This window comes from Chelonia mydas, chromosome 26 (assembly GCF_015237465.2).
Source record: "Chelonia mydas isolate rCheMyd1 chromosome 26, rCheMyd1.pri.v2, whole genome shotgun sequence".
Taxonomy (NCBI): domain Eukaryota; kingdom Metazoa; phylum Chordata; order Testudines; family Cheloniidae; genus Chelonia; species Chelonia mydas.
Window position 1 is genome coordinate 6,689,937 of NC_057859.1, and position 15,835 is coordinate 6,705,771.

The 15,835-nt window shown below is 44.9% G+C and overlaps 1 long non-coding RNA gene across 2 annotated transcripts in view; it reads left to right on the forward strand.

Annotated features, from left to right (window-relative positions):
- The first annotated feature begins 622 nt into the window (after positions 1-622).
- The window catches only part of LOC119564503, a 31,469-nt gene continuing 16,256 nt past the window's right edge, over positions 623-15,835 (forward strand). The window contains exon 1 of one of the 2 annotated variants that reach the window (XR_005223445.1): positions 623-890. This is a non-coding gene — a long non-coding RNA (uncharacterized LOC119564503). Of the gene's footprint in view, positions 891-8,791; positions 8,812-15,835 lie in introns of those variants that run through there. The other variant, XR_006287620.1, reaches the window with a different exon arrangement.

A 15,835-nucleotide genomic window follows, 5' to 3' on the forward strand; every position in this document is an offset into this window, starting at 1 on the left:
ATTTTTCTTGCCGAATTTGCTCCTTCTTTCTGGGAGCTGGCCTGGAGGGGAAGTATTTCCAGAAGCGATGTGATTTAGTGACCACAAAATAAAATAAAATATAAAATAAAATCATCCCCTCCCTCCCCCCGAAGTTCAATGTGCTGGGGTTGAAAGAGGATTGGGAGATAAAGCACATTGGGAGATACCGATTCCAAAGGGTTATTTTAAGGCTTTCTTAGGGAGGGAGGCAACGGTTTAAGAGAGGAAATAATTGAAAGACAATTAAGACGGCATCCCAAACAGCGGAGTGCTAAGAACGTGTCCCCAAATTTAATAATTGCGGTAACTTGTTCTTTCTATCTTTAAAATACCTTATCTCACATTAGACACACACACATCTGTATTTTCCACTGCATGCATCCGATGCAGTGAGCTGTAGCTCACGAAAGCTTAGGCTCAAATAAATTGGTGAGTCTCTTAGGTGCCACAAGTCCTCCTTTTCTTTTTACCCATGTGTGCGCGGCTCTATCTAATTTAACTTCTCATGAGAATGTTTCGAGGCTCGTTCTCTGTGCAATCCAGGAACCCTCCTACCTCCCGATCATAAGGTCGATTTTTTTTTTTTTTTTTTAAAACCAGAGCTTCCCCTCCCGGACCCGCTTGAGGCTGGTTTCAGAGCGATTCCGCGCCGGTGCGGCCGGTCCCCCGGCTCGCCAAGTGGGAGCGCAGGCGAGGGGCGATTGCTCCCCGCGCTGGAGCCGCTGTCCCGTGGAAGGGGCCTGTTTGTGGCTCGCCAGCAGCGCGCAAACAGACAGTAACTTTACACCTTGGCTTGTTGATGGCAGGAGGCAGCCGGCGCCAAGGTAAAATGCTTGGCTGGGATTGAGACGAGCAGGCAGGAATTGGGGGTAAGTAGCTTTATCCGCCCCGTAACGACGGCTGCTCTGGAGATTAATGTGGAGACGCTGCTTTGGCGCAAGGGGCTTTCAGGCGCAAGGGGGTCCTGGCCCTGGGCAGAGAGGAGGTGGAGGGGGTAACACATGGGCTGCCCCGGCACTCAGGGTTTTGCAGATTTTTGGAGTTAAAATGGAGGAGGGGAAAGAGTGGATTTGGGGGATCTAGGAGATTCCCCCCCGCCCCCCGGTTTATCCAGATTCCCCCTCTTGGTAGAGCAAACCTTACTCATCGGTTTCCATCTAACATCCTGTGACCTACTCACTCCCTTGACTGACCTGTCTGTGCCTGGAGTTAATAATTGGCTTTTCGACTGGTAGCCCTTTGGGGCAGGGACTGGCCATGATCTCGGTGTTCTCTTCTGTTCTCTATAGGAGCTTATACTGCTCTCTTGTCACCATAGTGTCTGTGAACAGCGCTCAGCAAAAAGGGCCCCAGTCTATCTGAAGCCTCCTCCTGCACCCCCAATAGAAATAACATCAATAAACTCTCTACAGCCAAAACACCACAGATTTTTGAATGCCCAATTTATTCCAAAGGGGTTCTGCGAGCTCACAACTCCCGCCAATTTCCACTGGAGCTGTGGGTGTTCATCACCCATTGAAAAATCCTTTAACCAGAATTTTCAAAAAGTCTCAGAACTCACAGCTGGGGTCAACCCCAGGCATCTAAATCAACAGCCAGAATTTCAAAGAGCTCATTGCATTGCACTCCGGCTGCAAATCTGACCAATGGGAGCTGCTCTGTGTGCGCTGAGATTTCTGAAAATCGGCTCCTTATTTTGGTGCATAAAGCCCAGAAGAATTTCAGTGGGACTGGCTCCTCTGAAAGTCCCTGCCCTACATCAGAGCTGCTTTCAGACAGCCTGACTCAAGTTGGGTGCCTGAAATTTGAGGCAACTAGACCCAGTAGCACTGTTCCCTCTAAGCTGTGCGCGTGTGCACACGCACACATATCCTAAACCCTGTGCACACGGCGAAACACCGTGCGCACAATAATTTGCACAGAAGAAATTTTTTGCACACACAGCCTGTCAAAAATTAGAGGGAACATTGCCCAGTGGCCACTTCTGAAAATTTGTCCCTAGTTTATTTCTGCAAACCCATCACTGTGGCATCTGAATGCCTGCAGTCTCCCAACAATCCCTTTTTGGATTTACAGCCCGGTAAACAGAGTGGCAGACCGTGCTTGCTCATTTGGGGGCCCTAAACAAGAATATTTTACACCCCCCCCCCCCAACACATAATAAAAATTGAGTGGAGCTTGAGGTGCTCCGGGCCCTAAGCAATTGCTTAGTCTGCTTATGCTTAATGCCAGTTTCGGGGTGATATAGACACACATGACCACACCTAGTCTTTGGTAAACCTCCTATGGACTTCTATGCCACCTTGCCCCAACATTTTTCTAGCTTTGTCAAATACATTAACGCCCGTTAAGCATATTTATTTAATAAATGTCCTTATTCAAAACAAGAAAAACCATGGAAGAATTTGTTAAGAGCACCTGCAAAGTGCATTCTGTAATGGCACTTGTATGCCGATGGTGATAGAGGAGGTAATACAGGAAGTCAGGGTAGATGATCTAATGTTTGCTCTGGCATTCAAGTCCATGGAGCTATGAATATGCTTGGCTCTGAAAGGGGCTGGCTTTGAGCATTGCTGTCATTCTGTTGCAATTTCAATTGCGTTGAATGTTCTTATCAGCTCTAATTTTGAGTCTTTGGGGCATGGGCTCAGATTATGCTCTCTTGTATTGACATGCTTCCAGGTCTATTATATGTTGTAACAGTGTTGGTCCCAGGATATTAGAGATGCAAGGTGGTCCTTTTATAGGACCAAATTCCATTGGTGAGCGAGAAAAGCTTTTGAGTCTACGCTGAGCTCTTCTTCTTCAGTTCCTTGTCTCTCTCATTGACAGAAGTTGGTCCGATAAACTATATTGCCTCACCCACCTTGTCTCTCTATTATATGTTAATGTTGACGCTGTACTGGCCCCATATGCAATTGGGAAGTTCTAATAGCCTTGTTTCAAAATACAAGCAAATGGGACAATCCGTGAAATTGAAAGGTGGCAAATTTAAATCTGATAAAAGGAAATACTTTTTCAGCACAATGCACATTTAGCCTGTGGAACTCATTGCCAACAGGCATCATTCAGAGCAAGAGCTTAGTGGGACGATACTGCCCTGGAATCCCCAGCAGCGATCCTCCAACCCTGATTCCCCTTCCAGTCCCCGCCACTTATCACCCTCTACTCTGCACACGTACCTGCCCCCCTCACCCCCCCCCGTGCTTTTGTTATGCCTTGACCCTGGTCCCACGATTTTTTGCAACCACAGAAAATTCAATTTCATGGCAAGAAACCACAGATGATTTAGTGGTCTAGGGAAGGAAAAGCCTGAGAACCACTGCAGGATCATGGCCTCCGTTTATATTAGTAATGATCGTAAATCATTCACCTCTTTCTGACCAGCGAGTTAATTCTATTATAATTATCCAGGGATATTACCTTCATTCTTAACTAGATTAGATGAAGTCAGGAAAAAGCCACTACCGAATCCTGGAGCCCATTTAAATCAGGGTGTCTCTCTGACAATATTGTACCCACGTCTCTATAAAAGTATCCGATTTCTCACAGCTATAACTATAACTCCATCACGCTGATGAGCCATCAGAGCAGGGGCTTGCTCCCTTTGGAAATATGACTCTCCCTGCCTGGGAATGCATGATGTGACCGAGCCAACTAAGTCAGCTGTGTTCTTCCCAAAGGGATTCCAGGTTTATTTTTAAAAGGTTCACAGATCAGAGCATAAAGGGAAATAAAATGTAAAGTGAGTGGGTGATGGTTGTGCACACAGTGCTAGATTTTCAAAGGCAGCCAGCATGCACAATCCAGGACAGATGTTCAGAAGAGTTCACTCCTGCTTAGGCACCAGGATAAGTGGCCAGGTACAACATGTTAGGTGCACGTTCGGTGCTGAGCTCTTTTGAATCATTAGCCCTTTTTTCATTGCGTAAATGGGAGTTCAGATCAGAGAGGAAAGACGGCCCAGTTGTAAGAGCGCCAGCATAGGACTGGGATTCAAATCTCTCCTTTTCTGTGTGACCTTGGGCAAGGTCAGTCTTGTGCCTCAGTTCCCCATCTGTGCGATGGGGATAATGCAGGGGTGTTGTGAGGATAGATAATGAGAAGTGCTCAGATACTCCAGTAATGGAGGCCAGATAAGTACATAAATCCGCTGTAAATCTGGCCCATCACATGTAGTTTTCAAATGTGGACCATGTTCAAACAAGCTTTTAAGGCTCAGTCCTGTGATGAGTTGTGTATGCCCTCAACCCTACTGGCTTTTGAAACCTAAGCAAGTGTTCCAGGATTGGGCCCTAATGCTGCATGCAAGAGATCCCCCATTAATAAAGAATCTGCCTTCGCCTTGACCCAGAATCAAGCAGTGGGCAATCAGGGGGTTGTCCTGGTCACCCAGAAAACATAGGCCCTCGGGCAAATCTATGACACTGACCAGGAAATGTGGAAAGTTTGAAAGAGAGAAGCTCGGTAATCATTATAGGGGAAATAAAGCTGATCCAAAGCAACCACGTGATCTGTTTTATTTTGCGTTGACACCAAACAGCATGGTAGTGACGGTATTGGAACTATGGAACTGTACATATCTTTCAAGACATGGGAGGAGGTTATCAAGCCTCAAACAAAATGTCAGGAAGTGGTTTGTCAGCAGAGAAATAAATGAGGAAGATTAAATGTAACAGGCAGAGAGGACTTACTACCTGAGCCCTCTTCAACTCTGCTTGAAGTCACCCCAGGGATGGCGGTTGCCCAAAGTGTCACTTGCTAGGTGTAGTAAGATGCCACACTCTTTTTGGTGCTAAAATTGGACTATGGAATACACCAGGGGCCGTGTCCCAGTTGGGGAAGTGGCGAGCTGAGATTTCCGCTTGCATGCTAAGCGGTCTCTTTTATTGTTACCTCGTCGTCCCGCCCCCGTTTGCCGGACTTGTCCATTTGTTGTCGTTGTTTGTCGTTATTTGTATTATCGTGGACTGGGACGTCACTGTGCTAGGTGCTGTCCAAACAAAAATGATGGTCCCTGCGCCCAAAGTTACAAGCAAAGTATAAGACAAGAGACAACAGGTAGAAACCAACGAGGGAGCGCAAGGAAACCATGTTGGTCATCCTGTCTGACACCCGACCTGTAAAACAGCTCTGTGAAGCTTGACTGCTTGTATCTTTCACCAACAGAGGCTGGTCCAATAAAACACATTCCCTCCCCCACCTTGTCTCACCTGTACTGTAAGGCCTCTAGGGGAGGGGCTTCATTACTTGTCTGTACGGTGCAGGGGTGGCCAAACTTACTGACCCTCTGAGCTGCGTACAATAATCTTCTGAAGTTCAAGAGTGAGGCACACCTGCCAGGGCCCGCAGCTTCAGTCCCACTCCTGTGGAAGCCACAAGCCCCGGCAGGCGCCTCCTGTGGGCCTGAAGCCCCTAGCCCCACCACCCTGCTGCAGGGTAGAAGCTCTGAGCTTCCCCGGCCCCAGTCTGGTAGGTGGAGAATGGGGGTGGGGAGAGTGGGGGGGACTCTGCGAGCAGCACTTTAACTGTAAAAGAGCCGATTAGCAGAGTAGAGCCCCAATGCTTAATTGAGGTTCCTAGGTGCCCCTGTCATACAATCCTACTCTCCTAAGTGCTGCAATGGCTCTGTTACTTACTGTCATGTGCGTAAAGCAAGCTGGAATTGTACATGGTCAGAAAGTCAGTATTTAAAGACTATTAAAGCATCGAAATAAATGTGAAAGGTGCTTTTGAAAAGCTCAGATCCCGTAATTTGGGAGTCATGGGTTCTCAATAGCTTACAAGGTCAGGCTCTAAATCAATCAATCAAATACCGGTCATTTGAAGAAGAGCAGGTTGAAATTTTTCAAATGAAAAATGTTTACGTTGAAAAAATGCTTTTGTTCACAAATGGACATTTTTGCAAATTTTTCCAAACATTTCTGGGGTTTTTTGGATGTAACTGGAAAATGAAAATGAGCATTTTTTTCATTTTTTCTCTCCCTCTCCTACTTCTCCCCCCTCCCTTTTCTGTGACAAAACAGACCCAAGAAAAATAAAGTGGGTGCAGGGGAAGAAGGAAAAGGACCTCCCCCCTTTTGTTTTTTTAATAAATATTCTTAGGAAAAATTGGGACTAAAGGAAAAATCCTTCCCTTGCAAAACCCGTGGGATGAAAATGACTTTGCAAGTTTTCACAACAAACTTTTTTCAACCAGTTCTGATTTGAAGGACAATTCTATTTCACGACTGAATTTGCTTAATAGAGACATATCGCGGGTCAGCTCAGTAAAGCGCATGCAGACAATTCTCAGTGCACCGATAAAGACTAATTTGACATACCAACAACAGCACGCACATAGCTATGCTCAGATTAGCAAAAGCTCCAGAGCAGAAAGGCTGCACTTGTAAAGCTTTTTGTCTCAAGCTCTGGGATTACAGAAGAGGAATGGCAGATTGCTGACAAAGGCTGGCTGCAGGGCCTATCTAACCTGTTCAAATCTTAGGTCACAGTGCATCATTTTTTGTCAGTGTGGAAGAACATCTTTACATGACAAAACCCAGATGCCCAGTGCTTAAAGCTGCAGTGCTTAGACCAAGCAGCCATGACACACACAGCCCAGCACTGTCCTCTTTTGTTCCCAATTAATCTTCTTTTCTGCAGTGTCCCAGCTTCTATTAACCTTTTAAGTCACAACAATATTTTCCCAGCGCTATCCAATTCTCAACAGAGTTACAGCATTAGCACTTGCTGACATTGGGCAGCTTGATCAGGCTGTCATTTAGGCTTAAATGGTTCTAGGCTCTGTACAGACTCTTGAGTTTTTCATTCAGACTGTTTCCAGTGTAGGACCAAATACTTTGCTGGTGTAAATTGGCACAGCTCAATTGACTCCAGTGGAGTTTCACCCACTTACGCCAGCATTTGGCTTGTGAAGTCACTGAGCCCAATTCTCCACCCAGTCCCCTTTGATTTGAGCAGCTTGCTTGTTTCACGACTTCCATGAAATGCTACAAGAGGAGAGTCATGGCAGTCTGGCCCTGAAACCTAATTATTACACTGCCCTCTATTTGGACTCTTCTCACATGCAGCTTGTTTCTGTTTAAAAATCAGAGCAAAGCATTTCAAAGAAAAGAAACCTCATTTGAAATGAAAGCTGCGAAATCACGATCAGTGGATGCTTGAGAAATGTCTTTGACACATCTTCCTTCTTTACTGTTGTCTCTTTCACCAACAGAGGCTTGTCCAATAAAAGATATTACCTCCCCCACCTTGTCTCACCTATACGGTAAGGTCTCTAGCGGAGGGGCTTCATTACTTGTCTGTACAGTGCAGGGGTGGCCAAACTTACTGACCCTCTGAGCCGCATACAGTAATCTTCCGAAGTTCGATTTAAGTTCAGAAGAGCTGATGCGTTTGATGAGCAGGGAGCCGTTCCTGAGTGAGAGAATAATGACCCCATCTTGGCACACATTCCCAGCCAGAGGGGTGGAGGGTGTTAGAGAGGATAGAATGTCATCTGGGACCACAGTTTCCTCCTTTCTCTCCTCACTGTAAACACCTGTGTGGACTTGACTAAATGGGGACAATCTGCCATATTATGGCCCAAATTCTGGTATACCAGGGTCCAGATTTTCAGTCGTGCTCAGCATCATTCAGCATCAAACCCAGTATCCAGGAAGTGTGATTTTTAAAAAAACAAAAAAAGTAATTTGAGCATAGGTTTGGGATCCAGGAGTAAATGAGTTCTCAACAGAAAAGGAGGACTTGTGACACTTTAGAGACTAACATTTATTTGAGCATAAGCTTTCGTGAGCTACAGCTCACTTCATCGGATGCATCAAATAAATTTGTTAGTCTCTAAGGTGCCACAAGTCCTCCTTTTCCTTTTGTGAATACAGACTAACACGGCTGCTACTCTGAAACCTGAGTTCTAAACGTGTAGTTTTGGGTGTGTTCGTTCACCTCTCTGCCTTAGCGTCCCCATCGCTAACAACACTTACCTGCCTCCTGTAGGGGGGGCTGTGCGGATTAATTCGTTAACGCTCAGTACGGTTTAACTTCAAAGTACATTATGAGCATTTTTTATTCATGAATGTGGTGAATAGCATGTGGTTAGTCAGGAGTAGCTGTTCTGCTGTTGATATGCCCTTGTACCTCCCAGCAACGTGTGCAGGCCAGCTAGTCGCTGACTAGGCTCCTTAAATCCAGACAAACGCTGCCAAGTTGTGATCAGCCATACAGCTCTCTGTCGATGCATTTTCAGCCCTACTGGGAGTAGTCCTATTGTTGGGGCTACTGATTGTATTGGATTGTACATTAGCGTTGTAAAGTGTAATGTCAAACCTTTACCAGAGGAATTAGGACAAGACACTCCAGTTCATTTGCACTCATTACCCAATGGTCCTAGTTGAACTCCGGTCTCTGAAAATATGGGAGTCTAGGTTCTGATCCAAAATGCATTGAAATCCGTGGGAATCTTTCAATGGGCTTTGAATCAGGCGTCTAGCATTAATAAATCACTGTGTCGCCCTATCCTAGTGAGTTGGTGGAAGTTTGAATTCATTAGGTTATATTTCTAATACTTGTCTGTCATGGTATTTACTGCTTCTGCACCCGAGATTTATAACAACTGAAGAGAGTTATACAATGCGCATTTTCTCTCTAAAAATGTCTGATTTATTGAGCCTTGAATGCATTGACTTATGTGGACGTTTTCATAATTGGTAGATATTGGATTCCAGTATTCCTGGGGAAATGATTCATCTTTACTGTTAAGATGTTATATTCATGACATTCTTCATCAAGGTTAGCTACTTTTCTCTTTCATTTTATGTAATCCTGAGTGGAACCATTTTACTTGTAACCAGCATGTTGATTTCACCTCTTGTTTGGAGGGGTTTGGTTTGTCCCCTGAAAGTAAGGGAACATGGGCAGCTCAAGACTCGCATGTAAATATGTTTTTCCCTCTCTGTATCAGTTGTTGCATAGCTCTGTATCAGGTACTCTGCATATCTTCATCTTGGTGAAGGCTCAGTAAAATCAGAGGGGACGAATCTGTCCCAATGTTAGTAACAATTTTATTACAATGCATTCATTTTTCCTCTGAGAAAGTCTATGGAATTTAATAGTGATGAAATAAATAGAGTTCTTTCGAAGTTGAACAGGGTTCAATAGGATAGACTTCTAGTTAAGGCACTGGACTGGGACCCAGGAAAGCTGGGGGTCTTGGCTGTGCCACAGACTTCCTGTGTGACCTTGGGTAAGTCACTAAATCTCTGTGCCTTACTACCCCATCTACAAAATGTGGGTATTGCTTTATTTATCTCACTTTTTAACCTTTCGTGCATATTGAGATTGTAAGTGAGGCAAGGACTGTTTCTTACTATGAATATGTACGGCGCCTAACATAATGGGGCTCAAATCTTGATTGGCACTCACAAGTTATACAGTAATAATATAAATGACTAAAATACAACAGAGAATGGTCTCCTTTTTGTACAAGTTTTATTTTAAACAAATATCCTGTAGAATTCTATACATGGATAAAATTTCCATTGCAGAATTGTATAGCATGGTTAAACCCCCCCTCCAAAAGAACCACGTAGAAAGGCCAGCATGGTCCATTAAGGGTTAATTCGTATGGGATGAAAATTGGCACAACTGTGTCTTTAAACGCTTTTGATTCGCTATAAAATGATTTTCTCCTTTTTCTACAGCCATCAAAAATAGCTTTAGGGGTTATAAAAACCACTTTAACTAAAACAATGACTTAATCATTTTGAAAAATTGCCAGCACTTTGTTCCTCAGAAACCCTGAAGAGGTGTTTGCTGCTTATTTTTAAATTGCCGTATTAGTTAACTTTGCAAAATGGCAGTTGTGCACATGTTGTTTCTTCAACGACTTTTCTCTTTCCCAGACACACCAGGGGTTTGATAAATAGGAGGCTCCAAACATTTGCAAAATTCAAGCTATTTGGGTGAGATTGCATGCCGCCTTCCCTTTAAAATGTTCAGAAATGAAATGAGTCCTCAGAATCTTGGTCTCCAGAGTCACCGACCAGTGCCCTTGTAATGGGACCGCATGGCCTTGATTCTCAGGTCCCCCGGGTGGGAGGTGTGCAGGAAGTCTCCCTGACTGGGCTCTGTGCTAGAGATAAATGGAAGGTTTCAGTCTTCACAGTGTCTATCTGACACCTTTCGTCGGTGCTCAACCCACCTCACAAAACTGTCGTTTAAAACATATGTTTTTTAAATTAATAAAGCAAACTCTGTGCTAGCAATATCCTCAATGGTGCAACTCTCAAAGGCTTTTTGCCTCAGTTCTCGGCCATGCACCTTTCTGTGTTGGAAGTTGTACAGAGTTCTCCAGGCCCAATGGAAGCACCAGAGGGCATCCTTACTCCTGGGGACACCGCTGCAGTGCTCCTGCCTCCTGTTTCTACCCCCCTCTCAAAGTCCAGAAGCTGATTGCAATAATTGACTTACTGTAGCTGCAATTGGTGCAACGCAATGATAGCCTGAAGCCTCCCTCTTGAGACCTTTACTCAAGCAGAACTCCTGATGAGCGACCAGATTGTGGTCATAGTTACAGAAGTATAAATCTGGAGCATCTCTCTGGGAGAGAAGGGAGTGACTCTGAATTGTCATTGAAGTAACTGAAAGATGTTTCGGAGGCCCAAGCAGTTGTGTGCAAAATCATAAATAACAAGAAGCCAAAATCGTGATCTCCCTACTTATGTTTTACTCAGTTCTTTCTCACGCATACTCCTGCGGGCCTGCTAAGAACGAAGTAAAACTATGAAAGGCTCCTAGGGTTTGGCCCATTAGTATTTGATTGTATAGAGTGCACACACGCTCGCTCTCTCTTCTCTCCCTCCTCTCTCCCCCTATCATCATAGTATCTGAGCACCTGCCATTTACAACAGATTGACAATAGTGAAGTCCTTAGCAGATTTCATAGGGTTTCTGATGCTAGTGGCTGTGGGGGTTATGGCAAGCTCTGTTTGGGGTACTTTCTTGGGAGCGGAAGTGGGGAGGCAGAAGGGGGAAAAGAGGGTGTGTGTCATTCTGGCTATGGGGGCAAAGCGTTATCATTCATAGTTTCATGTTCTGGAGGTCCCCAAATGATACGTGATTCGGCGCTTCATTGAAATGCCCGAGGAAATCCTCATTTGGTCAGCAGGTGGCACAAGAGGGATGAGCAGCAGTGAGCAGACTGAAGCGTGAGATTTCAGTTTTAAAAGACAAGTGCTGACTATTGTTTTGAGCTTTTGTTTGTGTTTAACTGGGACCTTCACACTGGAACAAACTTGGGGGGGAAAAACCAAACCACAGCCACAGTTTGAAAATATTGGACACACAGAGCAGTTTGCTTGGCGAGTCATGTCCTGTTTTTCCCCAGGCTATTTTCTCCGATATTTGTGTCTCCTTCAGAGTTTTCTCTCAAGCCTCCCACCCTTCTCCTTCCCTTTGATTCACCGTCTGTAATCTTGTATTTGTGACATTGCAGGAAGTTGCTCTGGAAATTTAATATGATGCCACAGATTTGGCGTTTCTGTTGCAGGATCGAGTAGGAGAAGAGTGGTATGGGAAGCAGGAAGCCTTTGAACAATAAATGCAAAGCAGGAAGTATGACAAGTCAGAGGCACGCTGTCGATAAATACTAATCTAAGCGAGCCATCTAATTCTAATCGAGTCTCCTCTAAATCCATCTAATCTCAGATGCACAGACTGGGTTTCTATCTTATCATCCAGTGCATCCATTTCATTTTAATTTAATCCCCCATTTACCTAACGAGCCAGTCTTAATCTAATCTAATCCAATCCTTCCATCTAATTCTAATATCATCTCTGGTCACCGATTTAATCCCCCCATTTATTCATTTTTCTAGCCATCCGGTCTAATCTAAATCTAATTTAATCTGTCAACACTTCTAAACGGCCTGTCACTGTAGTTTCCAGACACTGATGCATCCCTGAATATAATCCCATCCAATACTAGGAATACAGCTGCTTCCTTGTACTACGGTTTCCCTCAGAACTGGTGTTCTCATGGAAATGCAGTGAAGGTATTTTCACCCTCTACCTCCATTCCTGGGAGAGGTCTAGATTGTCAAATCTTTGGGATAGGGACTGTCTCTCACTGTTTGTCCAGCACCTAGCACAATGGGGCCTGGGTGTAGGTTGGGGCCTTTCACTGCTGCTGTAATACACATAATACGTAATAATGATCAAAGGTGGGCGGGGGAGGAGTCTTGAATGTTTCAAGGACTTTCCAGTGACGAGGGGCCATCAGCTCACTTTAAAGGAGCGGAGCAGCAGGCCTAAGCAGAAATGTGACCTGGCCGGTTTGCTCCAGGGCGGGGCAAGAAGGAGATCTCTTGCCCCAGCAGATGGTGGATAAGTGGATTGGAAGGGACTGGGGTGATCAGTTATCCACCTAAAGGCCTCAGTGGCTGGAGAGGGGAGCGTGCCACTTGGTTACCCCATCAGAGGAAATCAAGGTGTTTGGAAGGTGGGTAGCAGGCTGCAGGGCCTCTTCCCGTAAAAGGCCAGGTAAGAAGGGGATGGAATGTCGTGCAACGTTGTAAGTGTCCGAGAGAGACTTTGCGTTCAAGTAGGAACGTAAGAACAGATCAATGGTCCATCTAGCCCAATATCCTGTCTCTGACAGTGGCCAGTGCCAGATGCTTCTCAGCAGAAATGAACAGGGCACTGTTCAAGTGGTCTCTCTCCCTTCGTTCAGACCCAGTTGTCCGTTTAGGGATGCCCACAGCATGGAGTAGGTGGAAAGTTAGAGTAGGAGTGGTAGTGCTCCATATTTTTACCAAACAAGTTTGTCCCTCTCAGAGGCGCTGTGTGGGCCAGTGGACTGGCTGTGGCAAACAGGAAAGCCCTAGTCCTAATCCCAGCCCTGCCACTCACCTCCCGCTATGCCTCGGGGCAAGTCATTTAACTTGGTGAGTGATATTCTCCATCGTGGAGTCTTTAAAACCCGAGATTGGATGTCTCTTTCTAAAAGATAAGACCAACAAATTGTTGGGTTTGATGCAGAAATCATTGTGGGAAATTCTCTGGACTGTTTTCTGCAGGAAACCGGACGTTAGATGATCATCAAGACGTTGGGAATCATCAAGAAAGGTATAGATAATGAGATAGAAAATATCATATTGCCTCTATATAAATCCATGGTACGCCCACACCTTGAATACTGCATGCAGATATGGTTGCCCCCATCTCAAAAAAGATCTATTGGAATTGGAAAAAGTTCAGAAAAGGGCAGCAAAAATGATTAGGGGTCTAGAACGGCTTCCTTTTCATCTTTGAAAATAGGCGACTAACGGGGGGATATGATAGAGGTCTATAAAATCATGAGTGGTATAGAGAAAGTAAATAAGGAAGTGTTATTTACTCCTTCTCATAATACAAGAACAACGGGCCACCAAGTGAAATTAATAGGTAGCAGGTTGAAAACAAACACAAGAAAGTATTTTTTCACGCAGCGCACTGTCAGCCTCTGGAACTCCTTGCCAGAGGGTGTGTGAAGGCCAAGACTATAACAGGGTTCAAAAGGGAGCTAGATAGATTCATGGAGGGTAGGTCCATCAATGGCTATTAGCTAGGATGGTGTCCCTAGCCTCTGTTTGCCAGAAGCTGGGATTGGGTGACAGGGCATGGATGACTTGATGATAACCTGTCTGTTCATTCCCTTTGGGGCACCTGCCATTGGCCACTGTCAGAGGACAGGATACTGGGCTTGATGGACCTTTGGTCTGACCCAGTATGGCCGTTCTTATGTTCTTATCATAATGGTTCCTTCTGGTCTTAAAACCTATGAACCTCTATGCGTCAATTTTCCTTATCTGTAAATGGGGGATATTAATGTTTTTGTATCTCATGTGTGGCTTAATGTCTGTACAGTGGTTTGAAAATATTAAGCATTATTCAAAAGCTATTTATTGTTTGGTTTGACAGACTTGGTGAAGTGGGTGGATGGGGTCTGTCAAATTTGTTGGTTTTGTTTTCCGCTTTGGAGTGGCTGAGTTTTACCATATGTGTGTGTGTGTTTGTTTTTGTTTTTTAATCTGAGACCTTTCTTTAAATTGAAAAAAAGGACTTTTGGGAACAGTGGAGGAAAGTAAACTAAAATATCTGAGCTCAAAAATAAAGTAAAATTAGGGAAATTGCTTAATTTCCATCTGAGGTCACCCGTGGACTCCGTGCATTGAAATTCTGGGCACATAATATCGAAACAAAATGCAGCCTCAGAGAATTAACGGGGCAGGGGGAAATGCATCATGCGTTAGGAACTATTACATTCCATAGAAGAGTTCTTTGTCTCCTGCCCCCAAAATACACACGCTGGCTAAGAGTCTCTACGCAGTACCTTGAGGGGAGGGTGTGTACTGCATGGAAAAGTGATTAGAAGTCAACTTGGAGACACATTTTGGTGTAAGTGATTGTGGAATTCTTTTTGGAATTCAGAATTGCAAGGAATTCAGTATGATTAATGTTAAGACAACCAGTGCCAAAGGCAGTCAGTACTTTTTGTCACTTTCATCTAATCTTCTGCCAAAGGGAACAGACTCCCTAAAATATAAATTAAAAAATAATATAATGCATCAAGGGTTCGAAAACTCATCTAATGAAACTATCAAGGCCACATTCGGCAGCTCACGATGATAATATCCACTTCTGTAGAGTGCTTTCAATCTGAGGATCTCAGCTCTTTGTTAATTAAGCCTCACAGCTGGCCTACTAGGTTTGGATAGCCATATGTTACAAATGGGTCAAACGAGGCACAGAGAGCTTAAGTGACTTGGCCAGAGTCACACAGCAAGTCAGTAGCAGAGACTAGGCTAGACTTAGGAATCCTGACTCCTAGTCCTGTGCTTTAACCACACTTGTACCTTTGATTTCAGGAGGGTTGACCTCATTCTCATGAACTCAATGGGAATTGCAGGTGGTCAGCACCTCTCGGAATTTGGCCCCGGCTTACTGGGCAGGTTCCTACCTTGCCTTTTACTGAGGCTGGAATTGATCTGGGCTCAATCCTTTAACATTTTCCAGCGAGAAAGGGCTGCAGGGTTAGGACCGTGTAACTTGCCTTCATCAGGGCGAGGTGGGGGGGAACGGTCACATCCTTAGAGTGGTGCTAAGATGACTTAATCTTGGACCAAATTCTGCTCCTGCTCCCACCGTGCTGGCAATGGTGGGAACAGTAATACAGACAAGGCACCAGCATTCTAACAGCTCACAGAGTCTAGAATGTCTCTGAGCTACGATGAGAATGTCTGCAGCTGGTTTCTAGGCTATCGCTATCTCAGCCACTGACGGGGCTGCATCAGTGGGAAATGTTAATCACAAAGGATTCCCTTGCACTTTGTGTCAGTGTTTACACTTGTGCTCTTACACCCACTGCACACTCATTCTGCACAAGCGTAAATGATGCTGCTAGGTGCAACAAATTGGAGAGGCAGGCCCACTCTCTCTCCTCCTGCAACCGCTTTCCTCCATTGTATTTCTGCCTCTGTACTGAGGCTATCTGGAGCTTCCTCCTAGCCCGGTTTTGCAGACTCGGGGTTCGGGTGAATTACGGAGAAGCAACAAATCTTGTGCTACTTTTTCAGAACGCTGACATGTTTTTAGATTCATCCATCACTAACAGGGAAGTCTCCGAATAATTCCCTCTGTTTTTCACATTCCCCTCACCCTTTCCAACTCTACTAGACATCAGGGTCCCCGTGTTATCATTCACACCAGTACACAAGAGGGTGTAAAATACACAGTGCTGTAGATAAGGCACTAGACTGGGAGTCAGAATATTTGG